Source organism: Cupressus sempervirens, chromosome 7 (assembly GCF_028749045.1).
Source record: "Cupressus sempervirens isolate cs-2001-9-10 chromosome 7, ASM2874904v1, whole genome shotgun sequence".
NCBI lineage: Eukaryota > Viridiplantae > Streptophyta > Pinopsida > Cupressales > Cupressaceae > Cupressus > Cupressus sempervirens.
Window position 1 is genome coordinate 20626430 of NC_143124.1, and position 26942 is coordinate 20653371.

The 26942-nt window shown below is 38.9% G+C and overlaps 1 pseudogene; it reads left to right on the forward strand.

Moving 5' to 3' along the window:
- LOC149545211 (subtilisin-like protease SBT1.7) overlaps positions 1-26942 on the forward strand; it is a 54694-nt pseudogene that overhangs the window by 24060 nt on the left and 3692 nt on the right.

Here is a 26942-nt window from a genome sequence, read left to right on the forward strand (position 1 = left end):
GCCACGTGGCACTCTTTTTTGGTGCGACGGCCACCAAACCATCAAATTTAATTGGCTGACTTGCTGACGTCAGCGCTGCATCAGCCCTTGCATGCACCTCTCCCGATTGCTTTTGGACCTACTTGTGGTTTTTTGGCCATAACTTTTGCATACGGAGGTATATTTCCAATCCGAAAGAAGCGCCAGAAAGCTAGTTCTGAGACGGAGATTTTGGTGTAGGTATTTTTTGGTTTTGATGCTTTCTTATTGCTTGTTTTTACTGTTGATGTCAGAAGTCCTATTTTTGACTCCGGCATGCATATCTTTTACATCCCATGTCAGTTTTTTGAAAACTTTATATTTCTGGAAAGCTGGTTCTGTGTACTCTTCAGAAAAGTAGTCCTTTTTCTTTGTTTTTGGCCTCTGCTCTTTCTATCATAGTTTTGGCATTTTTGCTCTATGGTGGATATTTTGAGTATTTTAGGCCCGAGGATCGTTTTCCTGGCATGGTTTGCTTTCTTTTTGGCTGTACCTCCTTTTGGTTCAGCTCTTTTTCAGTTTTGATCGTTGTAGCTATCATTTTTAAGCACTTCTTTGTATCGCACTGAGATAAAGTGTCACTTTTGCATTCTGGGAGTCATGAACGTTGTTTTGAGTCAGGTGTACTTGCACTATTTTCATAAAGCACCATGGGGGGGAATTATTTGTTTGTTGTTTTAGGCATTCTCCCTTTGTCAAGTGAGTGTCCCTTCCAAGACATTAGCCCCATGCAGAGTCAGTTAGACTGTGTCTTTATCGGTGTCTGTACTTGTTTTCCTCTCTCCTCGTTCTTGGTTCGTTTGCAGGAGATTTGGCTCACCTTCTCAGTTGCCTGTCATCATACCCCATCTGCATTAAGGGGGGGTTATGTTGTGTTCTAATGCATCCATGGTTCGATGGTTCGATAGTGTGAACTATGTATTTAGTGGTTGATCCTATATACAAGGCGATTGCAGTGGCTGGCTACCTATGCATTTCGGTGAGATGGATCATCTACCATATAGACATGCTCAGTTCGTGACTTCTTCTTCCATGGAGGTTTCTTCAGATCAGCAGTTTGGCAGATTTGCGACTTCTTCTTGCTTCAGTGATGCTGCTTCTTCATGATCATTCCTTGTGTAGACACCTAAATTTGATTACACTATTTTAGTAATCCTATTTAGTTATCTAAAAAGGCATTATTAATTAAATTTTTATTTAATTAATCCTTTGTCATCCCCTAGTTGATTAATTTAATTAATCATCTATAGTCCTAATTGATAAATCAAATAATCTATTATTTATCAATTAAATCCTATTCTTCTATCTAATTCCAAAAATCCTCATTTATTAAATAAACCTATTTGATAAATGAAATCCTCAAATTCAAAAACCCCTAACCTATCTCTAATCCTCCATTTAGCCTAATCCACCCCATCCACCCATACTAACCAAGCTTAGCCACTAACTCACCCACCCTCATTAATGCCATCCACTTGCACATCTCTAACATCCCTAATCTAATCCTAAACCCAAGCCTAATCCACCCCCTAATGTTGTCACATTCCTTAAAAAAGTTTAAGACTTTCCTAATCCAAACCAAAGTCTCCCCTCAAAAAAACCCAACCACTAAGTCATGAGTGCTCTTACAAAACATAAAGACTCTTACAAGCCCACTCATGACTCTTACACCCATCTTCCACACTCTTCCCTCTTCCACACTCATTCCTCTTACATCCCTCTTACATACTCAACCCCACTCATCATGCCTTTAACCAACCCCTTACCCTACCCTCTCACACTCATCCTCCTTGTGACAAGTGTCACCTTCCCATTGGTGCTAAACAAGCACAATCCATGTGCTCCCCTTTGAGTGCATCTTAGCCCTCCTTAACCATCTCCCCATCCTTGCATCTAAGCCCTCCATCCCTCTACCCCTTGACCTATAAATTGAATCCCATCCCAAGCCATTTCATCAACAATCTTTGAGCTAAAGTTACCATGCTATTTTGAGAACCAAAGCCATCAACCATACCCTTATAATGCCAAATTGAGAGCTCACAAAGCTACCAATTTTCCATTACCCATCTCCATTGAAGCAGTTTTTGAGCATCTTTGAGCATACATCCACAGCAAAAGGACACATCTACAGAATCAAGAAAGCATGGAGTGCTTTTTCTTGTGAGGTTTGAACTTTCTTGTTTTCTTCCTTTGTCTAAGCATATATGTGAATTTAGTTTTTGGTTTGTGAATGTTTACTTCATTTGTTAATGTTCTTTGCATACTGATTCTGGTTCTACATTTTGGCACACCCGGTGGGACCCCACTATGGGTCATTTAATCATCTATTTTCATCTATATGTCATTTTTCTAACCATCTAATGTTTGTTGTTGTTTGAGTGTGTTGTGAGGGTGTTTTTCTTGTTTTTGCAGGTTAAAGAACGCACTTAGGAAGAAGAAATACCATCTAAAAAAAAATTTGCATTTTTCAGCTTTTTTTGGTGCGGTTTTGGCGTCTGCAACCTGTTCTGTCTGTGAAAATTGACTTCTGCAAAAATCCGCGTCTGCACAAATCAACATCTGCGAAAATCCGCATCTACGAAAATCGACGTCTGCGAAAATCTGCGTCTGTGAAAATCAACATCTCTGCTTGTCACCTGGGTTCTGTGCTGCAAATCTATTTTGTCCTCTTCGTATTTTGGCACCTCTGTAGTTCAGCGTCTTTGTATTTTGGCAGACTGTGTTCTCTGCTTGCTTATGTTCCATTTCTACTATATTATGTTCCGTAGGATTTAGACCATTTTAAGCATTTTTACGCGTAGAAAAAACAACAAAAAAAGTTAAAAAATTTTTTCCCATAGTTAAGCTCTCATTTTTGAAGATTTTGGCTAACTAACTAAATTGCTTTTTTTTGTCTCATTGCAGGTTGGAGCACATATGGAACCACTAACCATGTTTCTTGCAGGTTTTCATGTTGCTAAAAAATGAACTTGAATGTTTAACCATTTGTCTTTGAATGCATGTTGCTAAAAAAAAAAAAATGAACTTGAATGGTTAAACACATTTTTCATTGAATGAATGTTGCTCAAAAACACACTCTTGAATGTCATGGATTAAAATCAACTTTCTTTGGAATGCATGCTTAAAACAAACAAATCCAATCTTGAATGCCAAGGATCAATTAACCATTACAAATCTCTTTTTCACATGCAATCTAGGTAAAGTTGGATTTTTGGACATTTAAGAAACTTTGTTAAGTTAAAATACAAATTTACAAAAATCAATTTTTGTAGTTCCTTGGACTCACCTCTTTTCTAATCACCCATCAAATATTAACCATTGGTTGCAATCTCAGCGCCATTTATGGGGATGGGTCTACTTGAAAAAGGTGTTAAATGTTCCACAATCTAACTAACTCACTTGGTCTTTGAACGTTTGCTTTAACTTTATCAAAATTCTTAAATGGTCAAAACTCTAGATTAAATCGATCACACTTTGAGTTTGGGCACTAAAATTGAACAACAACTGACGTGGAGAGCCTCTGAGCGCGCGCTTGAAATCGAATCTCACACACTTTTGTTTTGGGCTTAAAACAAACTCACACTCAATCTTGAATGCCTTAAAGAAAATTAATCAATACTTGACGTGGAGGGCCTCCGGGCGCGCGAGTTTGCTTTTGTTGACCCTAACTCTTCTTATTGTGTGCATTCTTTGATCGATTTACTTTTGTTGGTGCTTCAAGTTGGAATTGAACATTGTCTCTTAAACATGAGTGCTTGCAAAGTCTAGATTAGCACACATAAGAGTCAGTTGGTAAAAGAACAAGCGTGTTTTTTAGCCCAAGGTCATCCGAGTCTTCTCTCCCCTTGTCGTCTTTCGAGGCCATCTTGGGTGCATAAGATTAGGATCCAAAATCTTGTTTCTTTTTTAGGAGGCCTACTTGGGGATTTCATCACCCCTTGGACGACCTCAACTCCAGCGTTCCGGCGGAGTATAAGAATCGGGAGGTGAATCGAAAGACACCTCTCTTGGGATCAAGATTTTGTCATTCGGGCTAAGCCTCAAGGAACTTTATACGCTTGAGAAGTGAAAGAGGAGAAGTGGGTTACCACTCCTCTCAGCTGTGTGACATCCTTTTGGTATCATCTATGGATTTGGGCCTCACGTACCTTGCGTATATCGAGGACTCCCTAGCTAAACCAATTGTCTGCCTTGCAGAAAACCATCTAGGATGTTAATGTGTTTGGAGTGACTGATCGAAACATTTGTAGAACATACACACTCCTTGGCGCAAGTACCACATTCTGAGAACCACAAACTTCTATCTGGGTGTTCCTATCTATTGCTTGTTTTTATTTTACTTGTTGAATGAATGTTTGCCAAACTTGGTCAATCCTAGCTTAGGGCACACTTAGCGTAGTCACTGCCTATTTTGGAAGTTGAACAAGTTGAAGCAAAACAACTGAGATTTTTCCCAAAGCCAAGCAGATTCAGGAATTTATGTCGGAACAACCCAAACCCAAACAGAAGTTTCACAAGGTCAAACTCAAGCCATCTCTAGCATACCAAGAACTTTCAGCCAAGAGAAAAGCAATAACACCAAGCCCACGAATTTCCAAACTCCACAAAGCAGAGGACAAAGCTACCGACAAAGCACTTCAAGAGGCCTGGTTAGAGCGCACCATCAAATTTAGCCAACATCTAGGAGTTAATCCTGCTTATGCCTTACCAACTAGGCATGATTTCTATGATTAGACACCCTTGTTTCTCCACATCTTCTTGGATAAGCTTCACTCTAGAGTCATCTTTGTAGAAGAGCCAGCCATCTTAGCTTATCCCCTTAAGCATTATTAGCTCATCCATCTTATTTAGAATCATACCATCTAGCCAGTAATCGAAATTCTGCATATCTAAGCTTTCAAAATTGTTGTCACCTTGCTAAAAGTTTTCCATTCCTAAAATCTTCCAAATCCACCAATCTCACCAAGGTTATCCCTTTGACATAGCTTTGTCTAGGGTAATCTAGCTTTGTCACTTGTTATCCCTCATCACCTTGAGCTAAAGGTTGGGATTCACAAGTGGTCAATCTCGTGTTCTTCCTAAAGGATCATCAGTCTATCCTTAAGTTGACACAATCACCACCAAGCTTGCACATAGGAAAGCAGACCTTTTGTACTTTGACAACATATCTTTGAAGTTAGAATCCCCAACCCAATCCTCCTTAGGTTTTGTCATATAGCTTTGCCTCAACCTAGGAAATCATTTGCATAGAAAAGCCTTCCCCCTTTTGCATCCATCAGCATTATTGCATCTCATCCCTAGGAGCATTTTTCATGCCACCCGTCACTCGCTTAGCCAAGAAGAAAGAAACAATGGAGCCCTATCATTTGGATTGAACAGCCATACCCCCCTTGAGCACTCAGCCATCCTTCAGCCCAGAGCAAGATATGCCATCACCTACTGACATTGAAGCTTTCATGAACCAACCAAGAAATGCAGTATTGGTAAATGCCATTATAGACAAAAACAAAGAGACAATCATGGCTAATTTTCGAAGGGACAATGTAGGAACCTTTGACTTTGGAAGACCCCCTCCATTATCAGATCCATCTCACCCATTGTTTGGGCAACTACCACCACCCATAGGCTCTTATGATCCAAATTATCCTCAATATATTCCAAAAGAAGAGCCTCCAGCCAATCCATATGACCCAACAGACCCAAACATACCATCATCCACCCAAGTTGAAATCTCCATGCCGCAAGCCAACCCAACCACCACCACTCCATCCTTGGTTCATACCTCTCCACTCCAAACCCCCTTTACCCAAAACATCTCACCGTTCACCCCCTTCACTATTGCTGCTACTCCCGAACCTAGCCTTCCCAATCCACCCATCTCCCAAATCAGTGCTAGCATCTTTGGCCAACCTCAGCAATATACAATAGGGATGCCACCCATGGGGCCAAGTAATCAACCTTTCATCACCCCCAGCTTGTTCACCACAGCCCAAAGCACAATCCCATCATTTCCATTAGGTCTTGGGAGCTCAATACCACCAGCCACAAATCCACAAGCTACTACCTTTACTCCACAAAGCTATCAAAACCCACAAGCTACTGCCAATCTTCTACCAAGCTCCCAAGTGACCCTAGCTCCCACCACCACTCTACCAAGCTTCCAAATCCAGCCACAAAGCTATCAAACCCCATCAGTTCCATTCCCAAGCTTTCAATTCCCACCACCTCCACCACCAACTAATCCATTACCTCCAATTACCAACTACTTTTCAATGCCACTTCTAGGAGGTAATCCACCACCCCAGCCAACCACCAATTATTTGCAGATGCCATCCCAAATGGGGGCACAGCCCACATACATTGGTCAAACCCCACAAGCCCTCCGATCCTTTCCCCAAGCCTCACAACCATCTTATACCTTACCTCCACAAAGCAATCCATTTATCCCACAGCCAGCTTATGTTCCTCAATCCCAACCTCAAATCCCATATCAACAGCAAGCCTCGCAGCACATGCAGCAATATGTGCCACCTCCCCCTCAACAACCCGTCATCCACCATGCAGCTGCCCAAACAATGTACAATCCCTATCAGCAAATCCCTCATAACCATCCATATTCAGTGGCCCCATCCAGCACATACCTACCTCAAGGCACTCCTACATTGGGGGCACCCCAACCATCACCTATCAATTCAGAGTGGGAGCAAATGAAGATAGCTCTGAAAGCCATCCAAGAAGGGAATGATCCAAAGACATTCAAGTTTGAGAATGTGTGTCCTTACCCATTTGACAGAGCCATTACCATGACACCATTTCCCAAACACTTTGAGGTACCTAAATTTGACAAATTCAGAGGAAAAGGAGACCCTGTCACACATATCAAAGAATTTTACATGCATTGCCAGGACGTGGCATACAATGATGTCTTCCTCTTGCGCCTTTTTCCCAAAAGCTTGGCTGGACCAGCTCTTGAATGGTTTTATAGAATCCCCTATGGCACAATTAAAAACTTTGCTGAATTATCTGAGGCATTTGTAGCCCAATATGCCCATCTTGTTGAAACAGAGCTATCAATAGTTGATCTTGTCCACACCAAGCAAAAAGGTGGAGAAAGCCTTGCCGAATACCTGCAAAGATGGCAAACCCTTACCACCCGCATATCCTGCACCTTGCTAGAACGCCATGTGGTGAAAATGTTTATTGATAATGCACATCCCAGCTTGGCTCACCACATGACCATGAACTGTTTGCAGACCTATAAGGATATCAAAGAGAAAGGAATGATCCTTGAGCAAGGACTCATAAAAGATGGTGTGGTAAAGATTTACAAAGAGGCCAACCAAAATCAATCACATTCCAATGACAAGTCTAGGTATTGGAACAAAAACAAGCATGTTGCAACAGATGGGGTTACTGACACCAGACATGTGAATATCGTTGGTCCTTCTCAAAACCAGTCTAACCCAATATCAAACAAACAACAAACAAGCTACCAATTACCAACAATGAAATAACCAAAGCTATCAAAACCACAATACAAGACCCAACTTTCAAGGGTCTAACAATCAAGCTAATGCCATCAATGTAGCTGCAGGGCAAAAGCCCAGATTCCAACCTGCACCTAGAAACTATACACCCCTTGGTGAGCCATTGGATGTTATTTTTGAGAAATTGGCTAAGGAAAACCTCATCAAATTTCCTCCTACCCAGCAAATTGATCCAAGCCAATCCAAAGCTGCATGGTACAAGGACAATGAGTATTGCAAATTCCATAGGGTAAACGGTCACACCACCCTCAGATGCATGAAACTGAAAGACTATGTGCAAGACCTCATTGATTGGAAGGAAATCACTGTTGGTGCCCAAACCTCTCCCAATGCAGGCTTACAGATTTATCAAAATGCTTTTCCTCCACACAACAACCAAAATCCTGGAAAAGCACCTATCCAAAACAACACCAACAACTGCCAGCCAAACCAACAGCATGGGAAGAACAATGACCACACTTCATCCTATATAGACTATGGTAGCCTTATAGGTTGTATATCTGAGAAAGAGCCTTCTGTCAATGTTATCAATATCCGAGGACCAGACAATGAGTGTGCAGTCACCACGCGAAGAGCGCGATTTAACATCGCAGGCCCACCAGTTTCATCAACACCATCAGCTCCATTGAAAAGCCAGTACAATATCTTGGAACACCTTGGGAACATGCCAGCCCAAATATCCATTTTAGACCTTCTCCGCACTAGTCCTGTGTACAAAGACATCCTTGACAGTTCTCTCATAGAATCCCGTGTCCCTTCTGATATCAATGCTACTGATTTTCGTAATCTTGTTGGACACCTTTCATCCTCATGTGCCCTATCTTTCAAACCCATCGACATACCCGCGGTTGAGCCAGATCACACCCTTCCACTTCGCATAGCCATCATGGTATCCAATTTTGCCATGAAAAGAGTAATGATAGATAATGGATCAGCCTTGAACATTTGCACCCTAAAATTCATAAAACAAGCTGGGTATACTGAGGCAGATATAATCAGTGAGGTTATCACCATCAAAGCTTATGACAACTTGGAAAGGACCACAGAAGGGACTATTTTGCTACCAATCAAGGTTGGGCCAGTCATTCAAGAGACAGTTTGCCATGTTGTTGATCTAAACCTACCATTTAACATCCTCCTCGGTCGCCCATGGATTCATGCTATGAAGGCCGTTCCATCCACCTACCATCAGTGCATCAAATTTCCGCATCAAGGCACTGAGGTAACCATCCATGCCGATCCAGAACCCTTTGCTTACTGCAATGCGGTTGAAGCTTCATATACAAACCATTGCCCTGGAATAGACATCGGCACAGCCATCGCCAGCTCATCCCACACTTGTAATGATGCAGAAACCATCCTTGCCTCCACCCTATCTACTGTAAAGATCAACAACAAAGGATGTGGAGAATATAGTCTATCAGATGCATTTGCTGTCGGAGCAATCCCACTTGATCCACATACCCATGGACGGCCAACATATCATAAAGCTAAGGATATTCCACCTCCTCGATACAAACAGTTTGGCCCAACCACCTTTGTGTCCTCAAAAACCCCTCTTCATGAGGAGCTCACTCCAGATATCAACAATTGGCTACATAAGGATGCACCTCCAAGAAATCAAGCACGCCTTGATCACTTCAGCCAGAAGTATCCCAAACAACATAAGCTTGTCACTGAAAAATGGAACTATCAAGGAGGTGGACTAGGACCAAAAGAAAGGGGCATGCAATGTCCCATCGAAGCACATGATTGGGAAGTAAAGTTAGGTCTTGGCTTTGGCATACCCACAACTGGGGGCACCAACGAGAACGGTCACGCTTTTTCGAACATCCACCGCAACCTTGTCGAAATCGAAGACATTCTTGAGGAAGTTGAAAAGAGAGCCTACGACGATATCCCAGACCAAATCTTCCTAGGAGACTCTGTTCTCCGAGAACTATCCATCCATCTCATTGACCTACCACTTGCTCATCCACAACTCATAGATTGGGACCAACCAAGTGTCATACATATTGATGAGTTTGCATCAGAGGAAGCACTTCTAAGATTCATGGGAGCTGAAACTCCTCATAAGAAGACAAAGCCAGATTCTGCCTACATCTACAAGCTAGATCCCAAGGGGTATTTTGGAGAAAATCCCCAACCTAGTTTCGATACACCCAAAACTGGAACTAAGGTAAATCTAGGACTAGCTAAGGCAGCGAAGAGAACCCCTCAGCAAGAAAATCCTGAGCCACAAGTAGAACATGAGGATTTAGTATTGCCTCCTCAAGATAATCGACCAGAGGTGTCTTCTATTCTAATAGAGGATACTAGAGAAGTCAACATTGGTTCTTCAGAGATCCCTAGAATTGTTCACATTGCTGCATCCCTATCACAAGACCAAGCTGACCTCCTCTTTGAGGTTTTACGAGAGAACATTGGCCGATTTGCATGGTCATATCAGGACATGCCAGGACTTGATCCAAAGCTTGTAGTTCATCATCTTGCAGTCGATCCAAAGATCAAGCCCGTCAGACAAAAGCTTAGAAAAATGCACCCCAAGGTGGCATTACTAGTCAAAGCTGAACTAGAAAGAATGTTAGCTGCTAAGGTTATCCGGCCTATTGACTACTCAGAATGGATCTCCAACATGGTCCTTGTCACTAAGCCTTCCGGTGACATCAAAATCTGCACTGATTTTAGAGATCTTAACAAAGCTTGTCCAAAGGATGATTTTTCCTTGCCCAACATAGATATGATTGTAGATCTTACAGCTGGACATGAAATCTTGTCCCTTATGGATGGATTTTCTGGGTATAATCAGATCAAGATTGCAGAAGAGGATCAGCATAAGACAGCATTCACTACCCCCTGGGGAACTTTTTGCTACACCATGATGCCTTTTGGCCTAAAGAATGCTGGGGCTACCTATCAAAGAGCTATGACAGCCATTTTCCATGATCTTATCCATAGCATTTTGGAAGATTATGTGGACGATATCCTGGTCAAATCTCACACCTTCATGGATCATCTTGCTGACCTGGAAAAAGTCTTTGATAGGTTGGCCCAATATTATCTCATGCTAAATCCCAAGAAGTGTGTCTTTGGGGTCACATCTGGCAAGCTTCTAGGCTTCATACTTTCTAAACGGGGTATAGAGATCAACCCCAAAAAGGTTAAGGCTATCTTAGACATGCCTCCTCCCCAGACACTGCGACAGCTTCGCTCTCTTCAAGGAAAACTTCAATCTGTTCGGCGCTTCATCTCCCAACTTGCAGATAAGTGTACACCATTTTCACACTTGCTAAAGAAGAATGAGAACTTCAAGTGGGATCTTTTATGTCAGCGTAGCTTCGATCAGCTCAAGCAGTATCTCACCAATCCCCCTATCTTGGTTCCACCAGTTCCTGGTCGTCCCTTGATCTTGTATATATCAGCAACACCTACTGCTCTAGGGGCACTTCTAGCACAACATGATGATTATAGCAGAGAGAGAGCCATCTACTATATCAGTAGAACCCTAGTTGGTTATGAACTCAATTACACTCCTATGGAAAAAGCTTGTTTGGCAGTTGTTTTCTCAACTCAAAAGCTTCGCCAAAGATTGACCCTCTCAAGTATATGCTCTCCAGAACAGCACTTACAGGCCGTTTGGCCAAATGGGTTATGCTACTAAGTGAGTTTGACATCCAGTATGTGGACAGAAAAGCAATCAAAGGGCAAGCTATAGCAGACCACCTAGTTGATGCACCTCTAGTAGATGCATATCCTTTGCTCACAGAATTTCCAGATGAGCATATCTGCCTAATTAAAGAACAGCCCCCATGGAAGCTTTATTTTGATGGCTCATACACCTCTCATGGATAAGGGGCAGGAATATTATTAGTTACACCTCAAGGAGATTACATTCCAAAAGCCTTCAAGCTACAATTCCCTAGCACCAACAATATAGCAGAATATGAAGCTCTTGTAGCAGGATTAAAGATAGCTGCAGAATGGAATATCACTGAGTTACAAGTCTTTGGTGATTCCCAACTCATCATCAAACAAGTCTTAAATGAATATCAAACCAAAGATGAAAAGCTATTACCCTACAAAGAGCTAGTTGATCAGTTGACCCAGCATTTTACAAAGCTTCAGTTTACACAAGTGCCTCGAATGCAGAACAAGGCAGCAGATGCCATGGCCACTATCGGCTCGCTCTTGGAAATTCCTCAAGAAGCTACGCAGTATGAGTTTTTAGTTGAGCAGCTCCTCACACCTGCCTATGCGAATGAGGATTCAAACCGTGTTTGTATCTTGGTTGGTCCCCAATCCCCTTGGTACCATGAAATTCACGCTTACCTTAACGATGGTATCATATCCCCTCACCTCACACGTACCTAACGCCAGAACCTCATCCGAAAATCATCCCGCTATGTTATCATAGCCAATACCCTATATCGTCGGGGTTATCACGATACTCTCTCTCGATGTTTAGATGAAAATGAGGCCGCGATGGCATTAAAAGAAGTACATTTAGGACTTTGCGATGCCCACACGAGTGGTATTGTCCTAGCACAACAAATCCTTAGAGTAGGCTACTATTGGCCTACCATTGAAGAAGACTCTTGTGACTTTGTCAGAAAGTGTCTCCCATGTCAGTAGCATGCAAATCTTGTGCACGCTCCAGCACAGGATCTACAGCCTATTGCACCACCTTGGCCTTTCGCTTGTTGGGGCCTTGATCTAGTTGGAACTATCACCCCTCTCTCATCTGTTGGACATAAATGGATAATAACAGCTACAGACTATTTCACTAAGTGGGTGGAAGCAGTCCCCCTAGTCTCAGCTACAGGAGTTCAAGTCTTCAAGTTCATCTTGTACCACATTGTTTGCCGCTTCGGCATCCCATCCACCATTTTCACTGACCACGGAGGTAATTTTGAAAATCTCAACATGGAAGAATTATGCACTTCCCTCCGCATCCATCACCGCTTTTCTAGCCCATATTCCCACAAGGTAACGGCCAGGCAGAGGCAACTAATAAAACCCTCCTCAAAATCCTAAAGAAAGTTGTCAATGATTCCGGCCGTGATTGGCACCTTCAAATAAATCCGGCTCTATGGGCCTATCGAACTTCCTTTCGTACATCCACAGGCACAACTCCATACTCCCTAGTCTATGGTGCCGAAGCGGTATTACCTATAGAAGTTGAACTTCCCTCACTACGCATATCTTTGCGAGGGCAAATCTCAGATGAAGAATACAGAGTAGCTCGACTCACCCAGCTAGATCTCTTAGACGAGAAGAGACAACAAGCCTATGACCATCTCACAGTCTATCAAACTCGTCTCAAAAGGAATTTCAACAAGAAGGTGCTCCCACGACACTTTCAGCCAGGTGACATGGTCCTCAAAGAAAATATGAAAGTCCAAGCAGATCGAGAAAAGAAAGGCAAGTTTGAACCTACATGGCTTGGTCCCTATGTGGTTACCGCCTCCTTTGGCTCTGGAGCCTATCAATTATCTACACCAGAAGGAGAACTCTTGAATGATCCCACTAACATCATTCATCTCAAGAAGTTCTATGCTTGAAGATCCTTGGTATACCCAGCTTTTGAAAAATACAAGAAAAAAATAGTAAAGAGAAATAAGCGTCCAATGGTGAAAACTTGGCAATTCAAGCGCCTTGGATAGGTACCTTGGTGAAAACCTGGTAATTCAGGCGCCTTGTGTGCTAAAGACTAATCCATTATCTATCACTATCCTATCCCTCATCCATCCACCCACCATCCCATAAAACACCTGCTTGTTCCCTTGGTGTTCCAATCAAATATCCAAAATCTGATGGAGCTTGTCAATACCTCCTGTACAGTTTGTAAATCTTGTACCAAAGCTTGTATTATACCTTGTAAATCTTGTACCATACCTTGTATATATCCAAATCTTGTCCAAAGCTTGTACCATATTCCATCTTGTAAATGATCTTGTATCCTAGCTTGTATCCTATCACATGCACACACAGAATCCCATTTTCCTTAAGCTTTTAACAAACCATCTACCTATCCACCTATCAACTATTATAGACACCCCATCCTTCACAAACATTTCCATCTCACAAAAAACCAAAACATGAACAAACTTGTACATTTGTAAAATATTTTGGTCTGTCAGCTTGTACATCCTCTTTAGCTTAGTATCATTGTATCTATCCGGCTTTCGTGTTAGTTCATCCTTGGTCAACATCTTGCACACATCGCACACCTTGGTTAGATATTCCAATGCATCCTTTAGCTAGATCTCCTATCACCAAAGTGTTATCCTTCTTAGTTTAGCTTGCCAGACGCATCACTCATCCAGATCCATTAGCTTAGGTGCTCTCTGATAGATTTTTGTAGGATATAGCTTTCCTCATGTCTGATCTTGGTCCATTAGTACCTCGCCCTACCCATCTCGTTGGCAAACAGTTCTCTTTTGGATTTTCACTTTCTTTTGATTTGGGATCTTCCCTTTTGGGTCTCGAAATATCTTTTTCAAGCAATCTCCTTGTTCCCTCCTCAAGGTTGCCATGATCTTCCATATCATGGTATGCTGCGAATGGGGCAATTAGAGCGTAAGGTCTTGATAAGGTCTTTTGCTTGTTTTCTTTTTCTGCTTGTGGGTTACCTAGTGTCATTTCCACGCTGCTTCCTCTAGGATTCATGTGTGATACTGGGGCAATCCTTGTGTATTTTTTTTGAGTCAGTTCGTCAGTCCTCTGGATAGTTGGTGAAAAGGCCTTGATGTTCTTGGTAACCTTGACAATTAACCAACAGTCCTATAGCAAATCTAGTGCTCAACTACATGGTGGTACTTCTCTTTGAAGTATCCCCCCGCTCAAAAAGCTTCAATGGATTCCTTTTATAGCACTCCGCTCCTCCATCTCCCCCCCCCCCAATCTTGGAAAGTCTTAAGCTTGCTTTACTATTGTGCCTCTGATTTCCCTTTATCATTCACCCGTAGTGAGAGTTTGAGCTAATTCAGCCCCTTCTCTTCGCTAACCTGTGTCTTAGCTCGCCTCAAATTCTTGTACTTTTCAAGAAGTCGTCGAGCCTCATTTCTCTCCCCGTTGCCTTCTTGAGGGGGCATCATCTAAGTCTAGTCTCTCCTCTTCTTATCTGAGACTGGGGCAACCTTGTTGCTAAAACATCTTCCTCATGTCGTCTTCATTCAAACTTCTTTGAAATAGTGTTGTCTCAACACTATGTCAAAGAGGGGCAAAATGTAGACACCTAAATTTGATTACACTATTTTAGTAATCCTATTTAGTTATCTAAAAAGGCATTATTAATTAAATTTCTATTTAATTAATCCTTTGTCATCCCCTAGTTGATTAATTTAATTAATCATCTATAGTCCTAATTGATAAATCAAATAATCTATTATTTATCAATTAAATCCTATTCTTCTATCTAATTCCAAAAATCCCCATTTATTAAATAAATCTATTTGATAAATGAAATCCTCAAATTCAAAAACCCCTAACCTATCTCTAATCCTCCATTTAGCCTAATCCACCCCATCCACCCATACTAACCAAGCTTAGCCACTAACTCACCCACCCTCATTAATGCCATCCACTTGCACATCTCTAACATCCCTAATCTAATCCTAAACCCAAGCCTAATCCACCCCCTAATGTTGTCACATTCCTTAAACAAGTTTAAGACTTTCCTAATCCAAACCAAAGTCTCCCCTCAAAAAAACCCAACCACTAAGTCATGAGTGCTCTTACAAAACATAAAGACTCTTACAAGCCCACTCATGACTCTTACACCCATCTTCCACACTCTTCCCTCTTCCACACTCATTCCTCTTACATCCCTCTTACATACTCAACCCCACTCATCATGCCTTTAACCAACCCCTTACCCTACCCTCTCACACTCATCCTCCTTGTGACAAGTGTCACCTTCCCATTGGTGCTAAACAAGCACAATCCATGTGCTCCCCTTTGAGTGCATCTTAGCCCTCCTTAACCATCTCCCCATCCTTGCATCTAAGCTCTCCATCCCTCTACCCCTTGACCTATAAATTGAATCCCATCCCAAGCCATTTCATCAACAATCTTTGAGCTAAAGTTACCATGCTATTTTGAGAACCAAAGCCATCAACCATACCCTTATAATGCCAAATTGAGAGCTCACAAAGCTACCAATTTTCCATTACCCATCTCCATTGAAGCAGCTTTTGAGCATCTTTGAGCATACATCCACAGCAAAAGGACACATCTACAGAATCAAGAAAGCATGGAGTACTTTTTCTTGTGAGGTTTGCACTTTCTTGTTTTCTTCCTTTGTCTAAGCATATATGTGAATTTAGTTTTTGGTTTGTGAATGTTTACTTCATTTGTTAATGTTCTTTGCATACTGATTCTGGTTCTACACCTTGTTCCTATTTTAGGGGACAATTTCCCTACTTGGAGACTTCTTCAGCTCTTCACTAGGTTCTTACCTCTTTTTGGGGGAGGGTTTTTCCCATGTGGTTTTCTCTCTTTCCTCACTTACAGAGGTTGCATTCTTCTTGCATTGTACATGGGTACCTAACATGGCCTTGTTGCCGGGACCCATTATGCATTTCATCTTATTTTTGTGAGCTTAAGGCATTTCCCTAAGTTGCACTTAAGGGGGGGTGTTAGAGTAAATAATTAATTATTAATTATTTATTCTATTGCTTAAGCTTACTTAGGTCATGCATTTATTTAATATTTTATATTTAATGCATGTTGTGGTTAGTTGGTGACAACACAGGAGTTTGTTCCCTTCTAGTTGTCACACTTATCTTCTACCACCTTCCAGCTTGTTCTACAAGCTTGCATGAGCTCTTTATATTCGGCCTCTCTCTCATTGTATCATAACAATATCACAACATCATTTCTTATTGTAAATACATTTCTTCTTGTGTTTGCATTCATGGTGTCTCTCATGTCCATTTAGGGTTTTGCCCATGCTCCATGCTCTTCCCTTCTATGGCTTCTCTTTGACAGGTTCGCATGCAGGTGATTTTGGGCATCTTCGGAGTTGCCTTTCCTCAACTCCAATAGAAGCCACTATAGCCTTCAAAATTGAGCTCAAAGGATTCATACTAGAAATCCTCAATAACTTTTGTAATACATATGGTATTACAATAAAACTCCACTAGTAGGTTGATATGGTTAAGAAAAAACTCCACTTCCTAAATCAGAACATTCTAAGATTTTATGGCCCTCTTACTAAAATGATATTTTTTTATAAATAGTAACTCTTTACCAAAATATTCCTTATTGAAAATGACAAAGCATAAAAAATTTTAGGTGATGAATAATTTTCCTTACACCCAAGATGATCTACATCATTAAAGATGATATTGATCAACCTTTCTTGATTCATAATGTTCTTTTCTTTGATAGCAATACTATTTGAGATGAGCCCTTAGATAGAAATATTGAATATTTTTCCCTTCTTGATACTTATCTGACTCATGATTTTTCCTCCTCTAATGTGTGTTTTCTTCCCTCCTTAGATGATTCTATACTACTTAGGATGTAGATATCATACAGATTAATATCTTACTTATGAGACATTTTTTGATGATAAAATGGTTATTTAGTCTATTGATAAACCTTTTTCTATGTATTTCATTGGTATTCCTTCTATGCATAGGGCCTTCATGAGTTTTGTTTGTCCTTCTCCTTAGATTTCATTAGTTGTAGAAGACTACACCCTTTATTCTTGTTCTTGTTCCTATCAAAATACATCTCAAATAAATTTGTCTTGTTGAACATGATAATTGTTATGACCTTCCTTTCCTTTATTCAACATTATCACATAAATATTCTATTCATATCAACCCTATAAGTGGCTTCGAGACTCTTGATGATTGAGACACACTGGACTTCACATCAACATCATATATCCTTGACTTTGTGTATTCAAATCCTTTATTTGATGAGTATACACATGTTGATTCATTCTCTTTACATATCAATTTAATTACATATAAGATATCTTGATTTTTAATGTTTTATCAATTCATCACTTACATTATGTTTCATGTTGTTTGCAATGATGAATAGTATATTTTTTATGATCATTTTCATTGATGCATTTATATCCCTACTATGTTTCTCCTAGGTTTGTGATATTGATAGCCTATCTTTTGGGGATTCATTTTCCTACTTTGTCAGTAACATAATAATCATTTACCTTGAATCTTTACTTGGGGGACCAGGGCCCTATTTCTCTTTCTATGTCTGTCATTGGACCCATTCTCTCCCTTTGCTAACTTCTTTTCCATTTATACAATGACATATTTTCTTTCATTGACTTTCTTGAATTACATGTTAGTGCAAATTGAAACCCCTTAAGGAGACATAATTTTTACTTCTTCCCTTATCTAATGTATCAAATCTCCCTTATGACTTATTATGCTATTATAAGGGATATATCATTTGGGTTGTATATTGGACTTTATTTCTATGTTTTATCTACAATTTCTTATCCCTGTATTGTTTCTTTGATGATAACTATATAGGCATAATGTCCTTTCAACTCTTTATCCCATATATATATATATATATATATATATATATATATATATATATATATATATATATATATATATGTATTATTTTATGTAGAATTCTTATTTGTTTGTACGATTTTCTTAGTTACATGCATGGATGTGGTTTTTGCATAATAAGTTTCTTTTCATATCTTATCTTTTAGTGTTTATCATTCAGTGATCATCTCTAGTTTACATCATCTGTCATATCTTTTCTTATGTTAGAATTGATGATCCTATCATGTTTCATTTATCCCCTCTATGATGTAGCATTATATCCTCTTTGTTTCCTATGGGATGTTTGTGTTTTGTGCATTACTATAGGTTTTTCTTATGACTAATATTTATTTCCATCAATATGTTTCTATATAATCGACCCTAGATCTCTTTTTCTTGTCTCATGCTTAGGGGGGAAAATACTTGTATGTTATCTCTTTTTCAAGAGGTGAATGTCCTAATTCATCATCTCTTCTTTATCAAGTAAAGATATGTCCATTATGCACACTTTCCTTTGCTTGGAGATTATCATTCTTCATCGAAAGATCCCTATTTTACCTATATATAGTGGGTTGACTAGGTGCACTTTTGTTCTTCTTCTCTTATTCTTGGAGATGTTATCATAATGAAGAAATCATCTTAGGTAGATGTCTTGTCATTAAGAGTTCTCCCTTTTGAGGATCCTCTTTCTATAAGCGATATATCCTTTTCACAATTTGTGTATGTTCTTAGATTGAAAGAGTTAAGGCTCTTCGCTATGAACCTTGTTTGGATTGTTCATTTAAGGATATCTTATAGATACTTTAAGTAGGCATCCCTTTTTTTCTCTATTCTCATCTTTAATAACTAAACATGATAATGAAGGGACCATATATACACCCTCCTTATACATCATTTCTATTCTCATGGGGTATCAAATGGATATTTTGAGCATGGCTTAGAGTACTTTATTCCTAGATGATAGGTATCCTTTCTAAGTCATTCTAAAATGTATGCATCATTACTTCATCTCTCTTTTCCATACATAGACACATATGATAAATCTCATTTTGAGAAATGAAAATAAACTTACTAAATTTCATTCATGGGTAATGCATATAGACACATATATTTAAATCTTATAATTAAGTAACACATAACAACTTGTGAATTCACAATATAAGTAACACATTCAAGAATAAAATCCTAAGTCCCATACCCAGGTAACACATTTTCATAATACAATGTCATAGTGATGTAATAAATGTTGATTTATAGATGGAACTTTGGTATGGTGACTAGAAGATTACCACTCTATTTGACCATTCAATGCTATCATTTGCGGAAGCTCTCTTGGTGATTCATAGTGGGGAAGACACTTTACCAAGTGAGGTAATCATTCTTGCTTTCTTATCTATCTTTTTCTTTCATGCTAGTAGAGAGAGATTTTGAAGCTATGTTATTAATGATCATTCTCTAGAATTTCTTACACACATTCACTTATGCTCCTATAATGGCTTTCCAAATATGATATTGATGGGTGATATTTTTCTTTAGCTGAGGTCTCTTTCATTGGTTTGTTTGAGATTTTTTAGTACCGACCCCTTTGTCAAGTTTTTTTTTTTTTCTTATTTTTTTTTCCTTTGCACCCTTGTTCAAGAATGTGGAGTTATTAAACTTGGTCTTGGTGCCTTGTTCTCTTTGACTAAGTGATGTCCTATGTCATGGTGATTTGTTGGACACTTGACATCTTCTTCTCTATACTCTAATGCAAGTGTGGGTTGATCACAACTTTCACTAGAGTGGGTGCCAAATGTACCATGTATTAAATTAGATGCAATCTAATTTAATTAAGGTTTAGAACATATTGAATAAAAGATCATCAATATCCTTACATCTTTCATTCTTCTTCCCTTTTTTTGCCTTTCCTCCTGGGTAGAATTGTTGTAAAACCTAAGATATTATCTTTAAAGCTTCTATCTTAACATAATTAATCTCAAGGAATGATCTATCCTTTTAGGTCCTCTCTTTCCTTCACCTATCCACTTGGAATATACTACTTGCACTGTAACACCTATATCTTAGATTCTACACTTAATTTTGGAGATCTAAGAACTATTTTGGATCTCTAGAGGATCCCAAAGGTCCCATGAACTAGTTATTAAAGGTCCAGTGTGCCCTTGACGAATAAGGGGTGCCATATACCTAGATGAGACAATTATGGGTGTAGTGCACCCCTGATGGGAACCTATTTTGGGTTTCCTCTTTAGGTTTGGCATTCAGTTGTACGTTTGAGGTTTTAATTCTTAGACAAGTTAACTTGTGAGCATTAGTAAATTATGAAATCCATGTTAACCCTTCAATTTATTTTTCTCCATTTGTCATACCCCATCATCAAGTGCTCAAGAAGTAACAAACTCAAGCTCTCAAGTTCTCAAGTATTCTTCAAGAATTTAGGTCATTCATGTTATCTCTGTTGAGATAATGGGTATTGCACACATTGCATAATATTGTTATTTTAGTATTTTATTTTATTATGTAATGTTGTGCCTAGATGGATGTACAACATGTAAAGATTCCCATGGAATATTCTTGATGAGTTGTATTGTAACATTGTGAAAATATTTCATGTAACTATTTAATATTGGTGAAAAGAATTAAATTCCCAATATTAAATGTGGGGTCAGTGGGTTAGGTAGCACATGGTTTTAGCACATGGTTTATGTAATACCACTTAGTGGTTTTGTGGGACTTGCTACTATATAAGCAGCCACAAGGGTAGTTGTTGAAAAGTGTGAGGAAGAGTGGCAAGAGTCGAGCAGGACAAGGCTTGACAGGTTAGCCAAGGGAGCATTTGTGAAGTTTGGAAGCATGGCATGGGATGTGTGGATTCATGCTTGTTCACATAGTTTTCTCAGTTGTGGCTATGGCTATGAAGGCTTCCATGGGTGTATGGCAATGGTATTTTTGCTGAATAATACATGGTGATGGATGCTTTTGGAAGCTGGGTTTTCCCTCAATGAGGGTTTCCCAGGGTATATCTTGTGTCACAATTTTGTGGGTATGTTGTCTATTCTCTTGCATGTGGATTTTAATTTCATATTTATTTTAGATCTATTATGGGTTATGTGGAAACGGTTATATTCTTTGTTCTCAAGTTTCCTTACAATTGGTATCAAAGCTATGGTTGTGTTGTTGTAACCCTAGATTGAATCCATGAGAATGCATGAGAGGATAAAAGAAAGGGCAAGATATATGAATGATTTATTGCAGATTTGAGGGTTTTGGATTTGCTGTTATGATGGGATGCTAAAATATTTTGGGCATGTGAAATTGTTGGACAAAAATATTTTTTCGGATGTTTCATTTAAATGAGGGTTTTGGGGGGTAGCTTGCAGAAATGACCTCCTGGGTAAAAACAGACCTCACCATTGGATCTGGGTCGACATTTCCATAAAATTTGATATATAATATGCCCTAGTTTGGCCATGTTCAGAGGAAATGGAAGAGTTTTTTGGTTTCAGCCCATGATGGCCGTCAAATTTAATCCCGTCGGAATTTTTGTCACTGAAAAAAATTAAAAATGAAAAATCGTACTGAAAATGGTAAAAAGACTGTCTCAGTAAAATGGCCATAACTTTCTCTTCGAATATCAGATTTAAGAGTTCTTATAAGCGTTGGAAAGCTAATTCAGAGCACTACAAGATGGTGTAGGTTTGGTTCTATGGTTTTAAAAAAATTTCAGGTTTTAAGAGCCCTAAAGTCAGATGTTGTTTATTTTGAGCACGAATTGGGGCATAACTTGGGCATACGGAGTCGGATTTTGGACTTCGAGTAGTCAACGGAAAGCTCTTGGAGAGCTCTACACATTGGTTTAGATTTGGTGCAGGTTTGGCATGATTTATTTATTGATATATTGATCTGAATAGTTTATAGGTATATTTTGACTATGGTAACATTGTGAGTTTATGGCATTGGAGATTTAAGTTTTGATGTCATTGTATACTCAGTTCATATTTCAGATTGGTCTCATGATGATATGGTTATCAGTGTTTGGATTTGGATATGCATGATGACTTGTTGGATCTACAAGTTGTGCAGTGTTGTAAGCGGTCTATACTTACAGGTTGCATTTATGGCTTGGTTATGGGTTGTCTTTGCCCATTGATCTTTTATTATTGATGCATATTCAGATTGGTGGCTTGGATTTGGGTTTTCTATCCCTTAAGTCACATGATTTACTATTTTCTTCATGTAGAAGGGATGAGATGTTGTTACCAGGTACAATCATGGTGGAGGATTGTGGTTGACTATGCTGGCAGGTTGGACACTATTGAGAACTAGATGCTCGGTTCATGGATGTGATCATGGTGTCATAGATTTTGGCATGACATGATTGGTTATACAGGTACATCCTTGATGTTCATTAGCTTGGATTTTTTGATTTGGTTATGGTGGTATATCTTCTTGGTAGAGGATCATGGTTATTTGGTTTCTTTTGAGGAGCTCATGATGTGCACTTTGAGTTCTTTGATGGTTTGATGCCTTCGTTGATTCTCATGGTTAGAGGATGGTTTTTTTCATCATTATGTCATGGATAGCTTGGATACACAGTTTAGTGGGAGCTGGTGACAGTGATGGGGTGACAGTGCAGGATTAGTTCCTGGTTTGGTTTATATCTTCTTGGTTTGGAGAGGATGGATTTTATGATGCCATAGGTGACTTGGTACCACGGTTGAGTGGGATTTGTTGGCATTGATATATTTATTGAGTGTTTGCAGATGTTGGAGGTTTGTCTTAGATCTTGTTGCTACAAAAGCCTCATTGACATTTGCATGGTGCACTTGTTATCTTCATGGTGTTTGAAGATGGTTAGATCTTGAGGACTCATGGAGTTCTTGGTTATCTTCATGGTTTATAGAGATGGTTCTTCCTGGTATGTGGAGATGGTTTTCTTCATGGTGTGTGGAGATGATTGCATCTTGAGGACTCACAGGGTTCTTGGAAAAGGTGTGGTTTATATCTTTTATTCGGCATGTTATCCTTGGTATGAGGATGGTTTCATTATTATATCATGGTATACTCTTGATACGCGTTTAGAGTTGTGACATGTTATGGTGTGTTCATGTGGAGCATGTTAGCTCTTTGGTTGAGATGGTTAGATCATGTTGTCATGTTTATGTTCCTGAGGCCATGGTTGGAACTTTGACATTGATCTTGGTTTAGTTTCTTGGTATTGAGTACACTGATCATAAGCTAGATACTTCATGATATTACTATGTTTCATTTGGAGTTGGCATGGATTGATTGGTTACAGGTGCTCATGGATACTTAGAGACAGTGGTGATGCTGATTTCTCTTGGATTAGAGAAGTATTTGTTGGGACGGTTGATGATTTCAACAGGAAGTCCGAGGGGCAGTCACCTGATATGGACTTGAGAGGAGATTGTTCTTAGATGAGTCTTGGTTGGAGACTTGGGTATCTTGATGAGCATTCTCATTCCCCACTCTTGGTCTACTCGGCAGTTTGCTACTTGAGAGGTATAGCCCATTATTTTCTCTCAGTTGCATTATATTTATGTTTGTCTTTCATGGATATGGATCTTGAGCTATGGTACATGAGTTAGTTCGGGAGGGTTCATTTGAGCGATGATTTAGCATTGGTTATCTCCATGTGCATATGTTGTTATGCTGGTTGAGTTTGGGTGATGGTTTTATATTGGGCATATTCCTTGGATTAAGAATGGTTATTCCTTGGTTTAGGAATGGTTTTATTGAGTTTGATCTTCTTGTGAGAGGCTTACATCCATGATTAGCTATATGGTATGGTTTGGGTATTGTTGAGGTTTCTTGTTGGGGTTTTATGGAGGAGATCATACTTACACAGTTTACATCTAGAGGTGTGTGTAGAAGGACATGATACAGGTTATGATTTGCATGGTTTCTTTGGTCTTGGTTATCTTCCTGGATGTTTAGTTTTGCCTACATTAGATTTGAGATTGGTTAGAGATTGTGATCACTGGTTTGTGCTCATGTATGTCACGTGAGAGATGACATGGTTATTCCTTTATCTCTTTCCTCTGTTGGTTGTGGTGAATTTGGGAGACTATTGGAGACTTGTTATGAGAGTTGTTCTTGCAGGATATTAGTTTATGTATTGTGGATGTCCTTGATACTACATGGATTCACTTCTTTGAGATGTGTTGAGTGGATTGGTTATAGATTTGACATTATCTTTTGCAGTGGGAGCTTCTTGCTATATATGTGGTAGGTATTGCTCTTGAGGCTTATGATTGCAGGTTATAGATTGGATATGTTGGTGATATGAGATTCACTTGTTATACCTTTGAGGTATGGATAGTTGGATGGGTTTGGCACTTGCTGTGGGTGCTATTTCAGCTATGGATATTTTGACAACTACGGATACATGTGATTACCTTTGGATTAGGTTTTTGTGCTTGGAATTTCAGTTGATATAGGATTTTATGATCTTCTAATGTGACAGGTTGGGTGGTTTTCTCTTTGGATGGCTTCTATGTATGTTCAGTGGCAGTGGTATTATAGGAGGTGAGATCATTCATATTTGAGATGCTAGATACTTTGATTTTTTCATGGGTACTAGGATGGAGCACTTGGTGTATTTTGATCCATGATGGTGGATGTGCTGGGAGGGATTGTTCCCTTGTTCATTTTTGTGGCTACGGATTGACCCTATGCAATGTATACAACAAGTGGGAGATTGTTGAGATAATGGGTATTGCACACATTGCATAATATTTTTATTTTAGTATTTTATTTTATTATGTAATGTTGTGCCTAGATGGACGTGCAACATGTAAAGATTCCCATGGAATATTCTTGATGAGTTGTATTGTAACATTGTGAAAATATTTCATGTAACTATTTAATATTGGGGAAAAGAATTAAATGCCCAATATTAAATGTGGGGTCAGTGGGTTAGGTAGCACATGGTTTTAGCACATGGTTTATGTAATACCACTTAGTGGTTTTGTGGGACTTGCTACTATATAAGCAGCCACAAGGGTAGTTGTTGAAAAGTGTGAGAAAGAGTGGCAAGAGTCAAGTAGGACAAGGCTTGACAGGTTAGCCAAGGGAGCATTTGTGAAGTTTGGAAGCATGGCATGGGATGTGTGGATTCATGCTTGTTCACATAGTTTGCTCCGTTCTGGCTATGGCTATGAAGGCTTCCATGGGTGTATGGCAATGGTATTTTTGCTGAATAATACATGGTGATGGATTCTTTTGGAAGCTGGGTTTTTCCCTCAATGAGGGCTTCCCAGGGTATATCTTGTGTCACAATTTTGTGGGTATGTTGTCTATTCTCTTGCATGTGGATTTTAATTTCATATTTATTTCAGATCTATTATGGGTTATGTGGAAACGGTTATATTCTTTGTTGCCAAGTTTCCTTACAATCTCTTCATTAAAGAGCAAGGATTGATGCATTCAATCTATTGAAGGAGTTTATGCAAGAGCTACCATTTCAACATTCAAGATCTCTCTTCTTGAATTTAAGATTCATTGTTGGATCTTCTACATCCATCCTTCAAGATGTACATTCATCTACATGCATTCCTGAGGAGGATTTCCAACACATTCACTTATGAAGCTTTTGATTTCACTTTGATTTTATTTCTAGAGTTTTGAAGTCAAGTTAAGTCTATTACATCTACATACTTGATTACATTAAAAATTCAAGAGCATATTCATAGATTTACATTGATTTTATGTTATATCTATCACTACTACTTGATAGTATTCTACCTTTATTTCAATTCAATGTTAATTCATTAAAAAATATTTTAATGAGGCACCCCTCACTCCACCCTCCCAAAAACAAAAAGAATCCTTATTTTGAAAGATTTAGATCTCATATCAAAGAAAAGGTTGTAGAACTAGATACTCTTTTCATTTTCTTCAAAACTTTGAAATCAGAATCAACATCGTGCACTTTCAATTAGGGGCATATAGTACTAATGATGCTCCATTTTTCCCCTAATTACCCAGGTCACCCCTAACAGATCATCAACTAATTTATGGGTTTTGTTTGTAGCAAAGTTTAAAATCTAATAAGTGGGCATTGGCCCTTTCTTAGGTTATTTGACAACCCATTTTTAGCTTTGTATTTCATAAGGTACATATTATCTTCCTCTCTTTCATTTATAAATACTTTATCATTTCATCTCATCTTTATATTCTATATCTTATTTATTAAACCCTCTTAAGATGGAGTTGAGAGGGAAATAAATATGAGTCATTCATTCATTTTGTATTATGGTGTTTCATTGATACTTCCTCTTATATGAAGCAAACCTAACTAAAGGGGTAGGTCTTGGTCTTACCCCTTCATTAATGTAGTGGTTGGATTGCTTTCATATTCCTACCTTACATATTGATAACTATTTTATACGATACACATATATAATGTGAGATTGGGTATATCTAATATCTTGCTAGTGACATGATAAAGATAGTGAACAATAATGAATAACTAAAAACTAAATCCATATATTTTTATTAAATAAAAATAGGTTTTATATCAAAGGTGAACCATTTACAAATAGATTTTATGAATAATTTGTAACTACAAATGAAATAAATGCAAAGATATAGTTCTAAAAAATAATTTAACACACAATGAAAAAAATAACCCAAAAGTAGAGCATACAAGGTACTTGCTCCATCAATAACTAGATGATTACTTACAAGATAGTACACATATATTTAAAATGATCACTCAAGCTAAATCATTAAAAACCATGGGTTTTACTAGGTAAGTCTTTTATGTAGGATCCCTTAACCAACCAAAGTTAGAAATGTATTTTATCAAGGC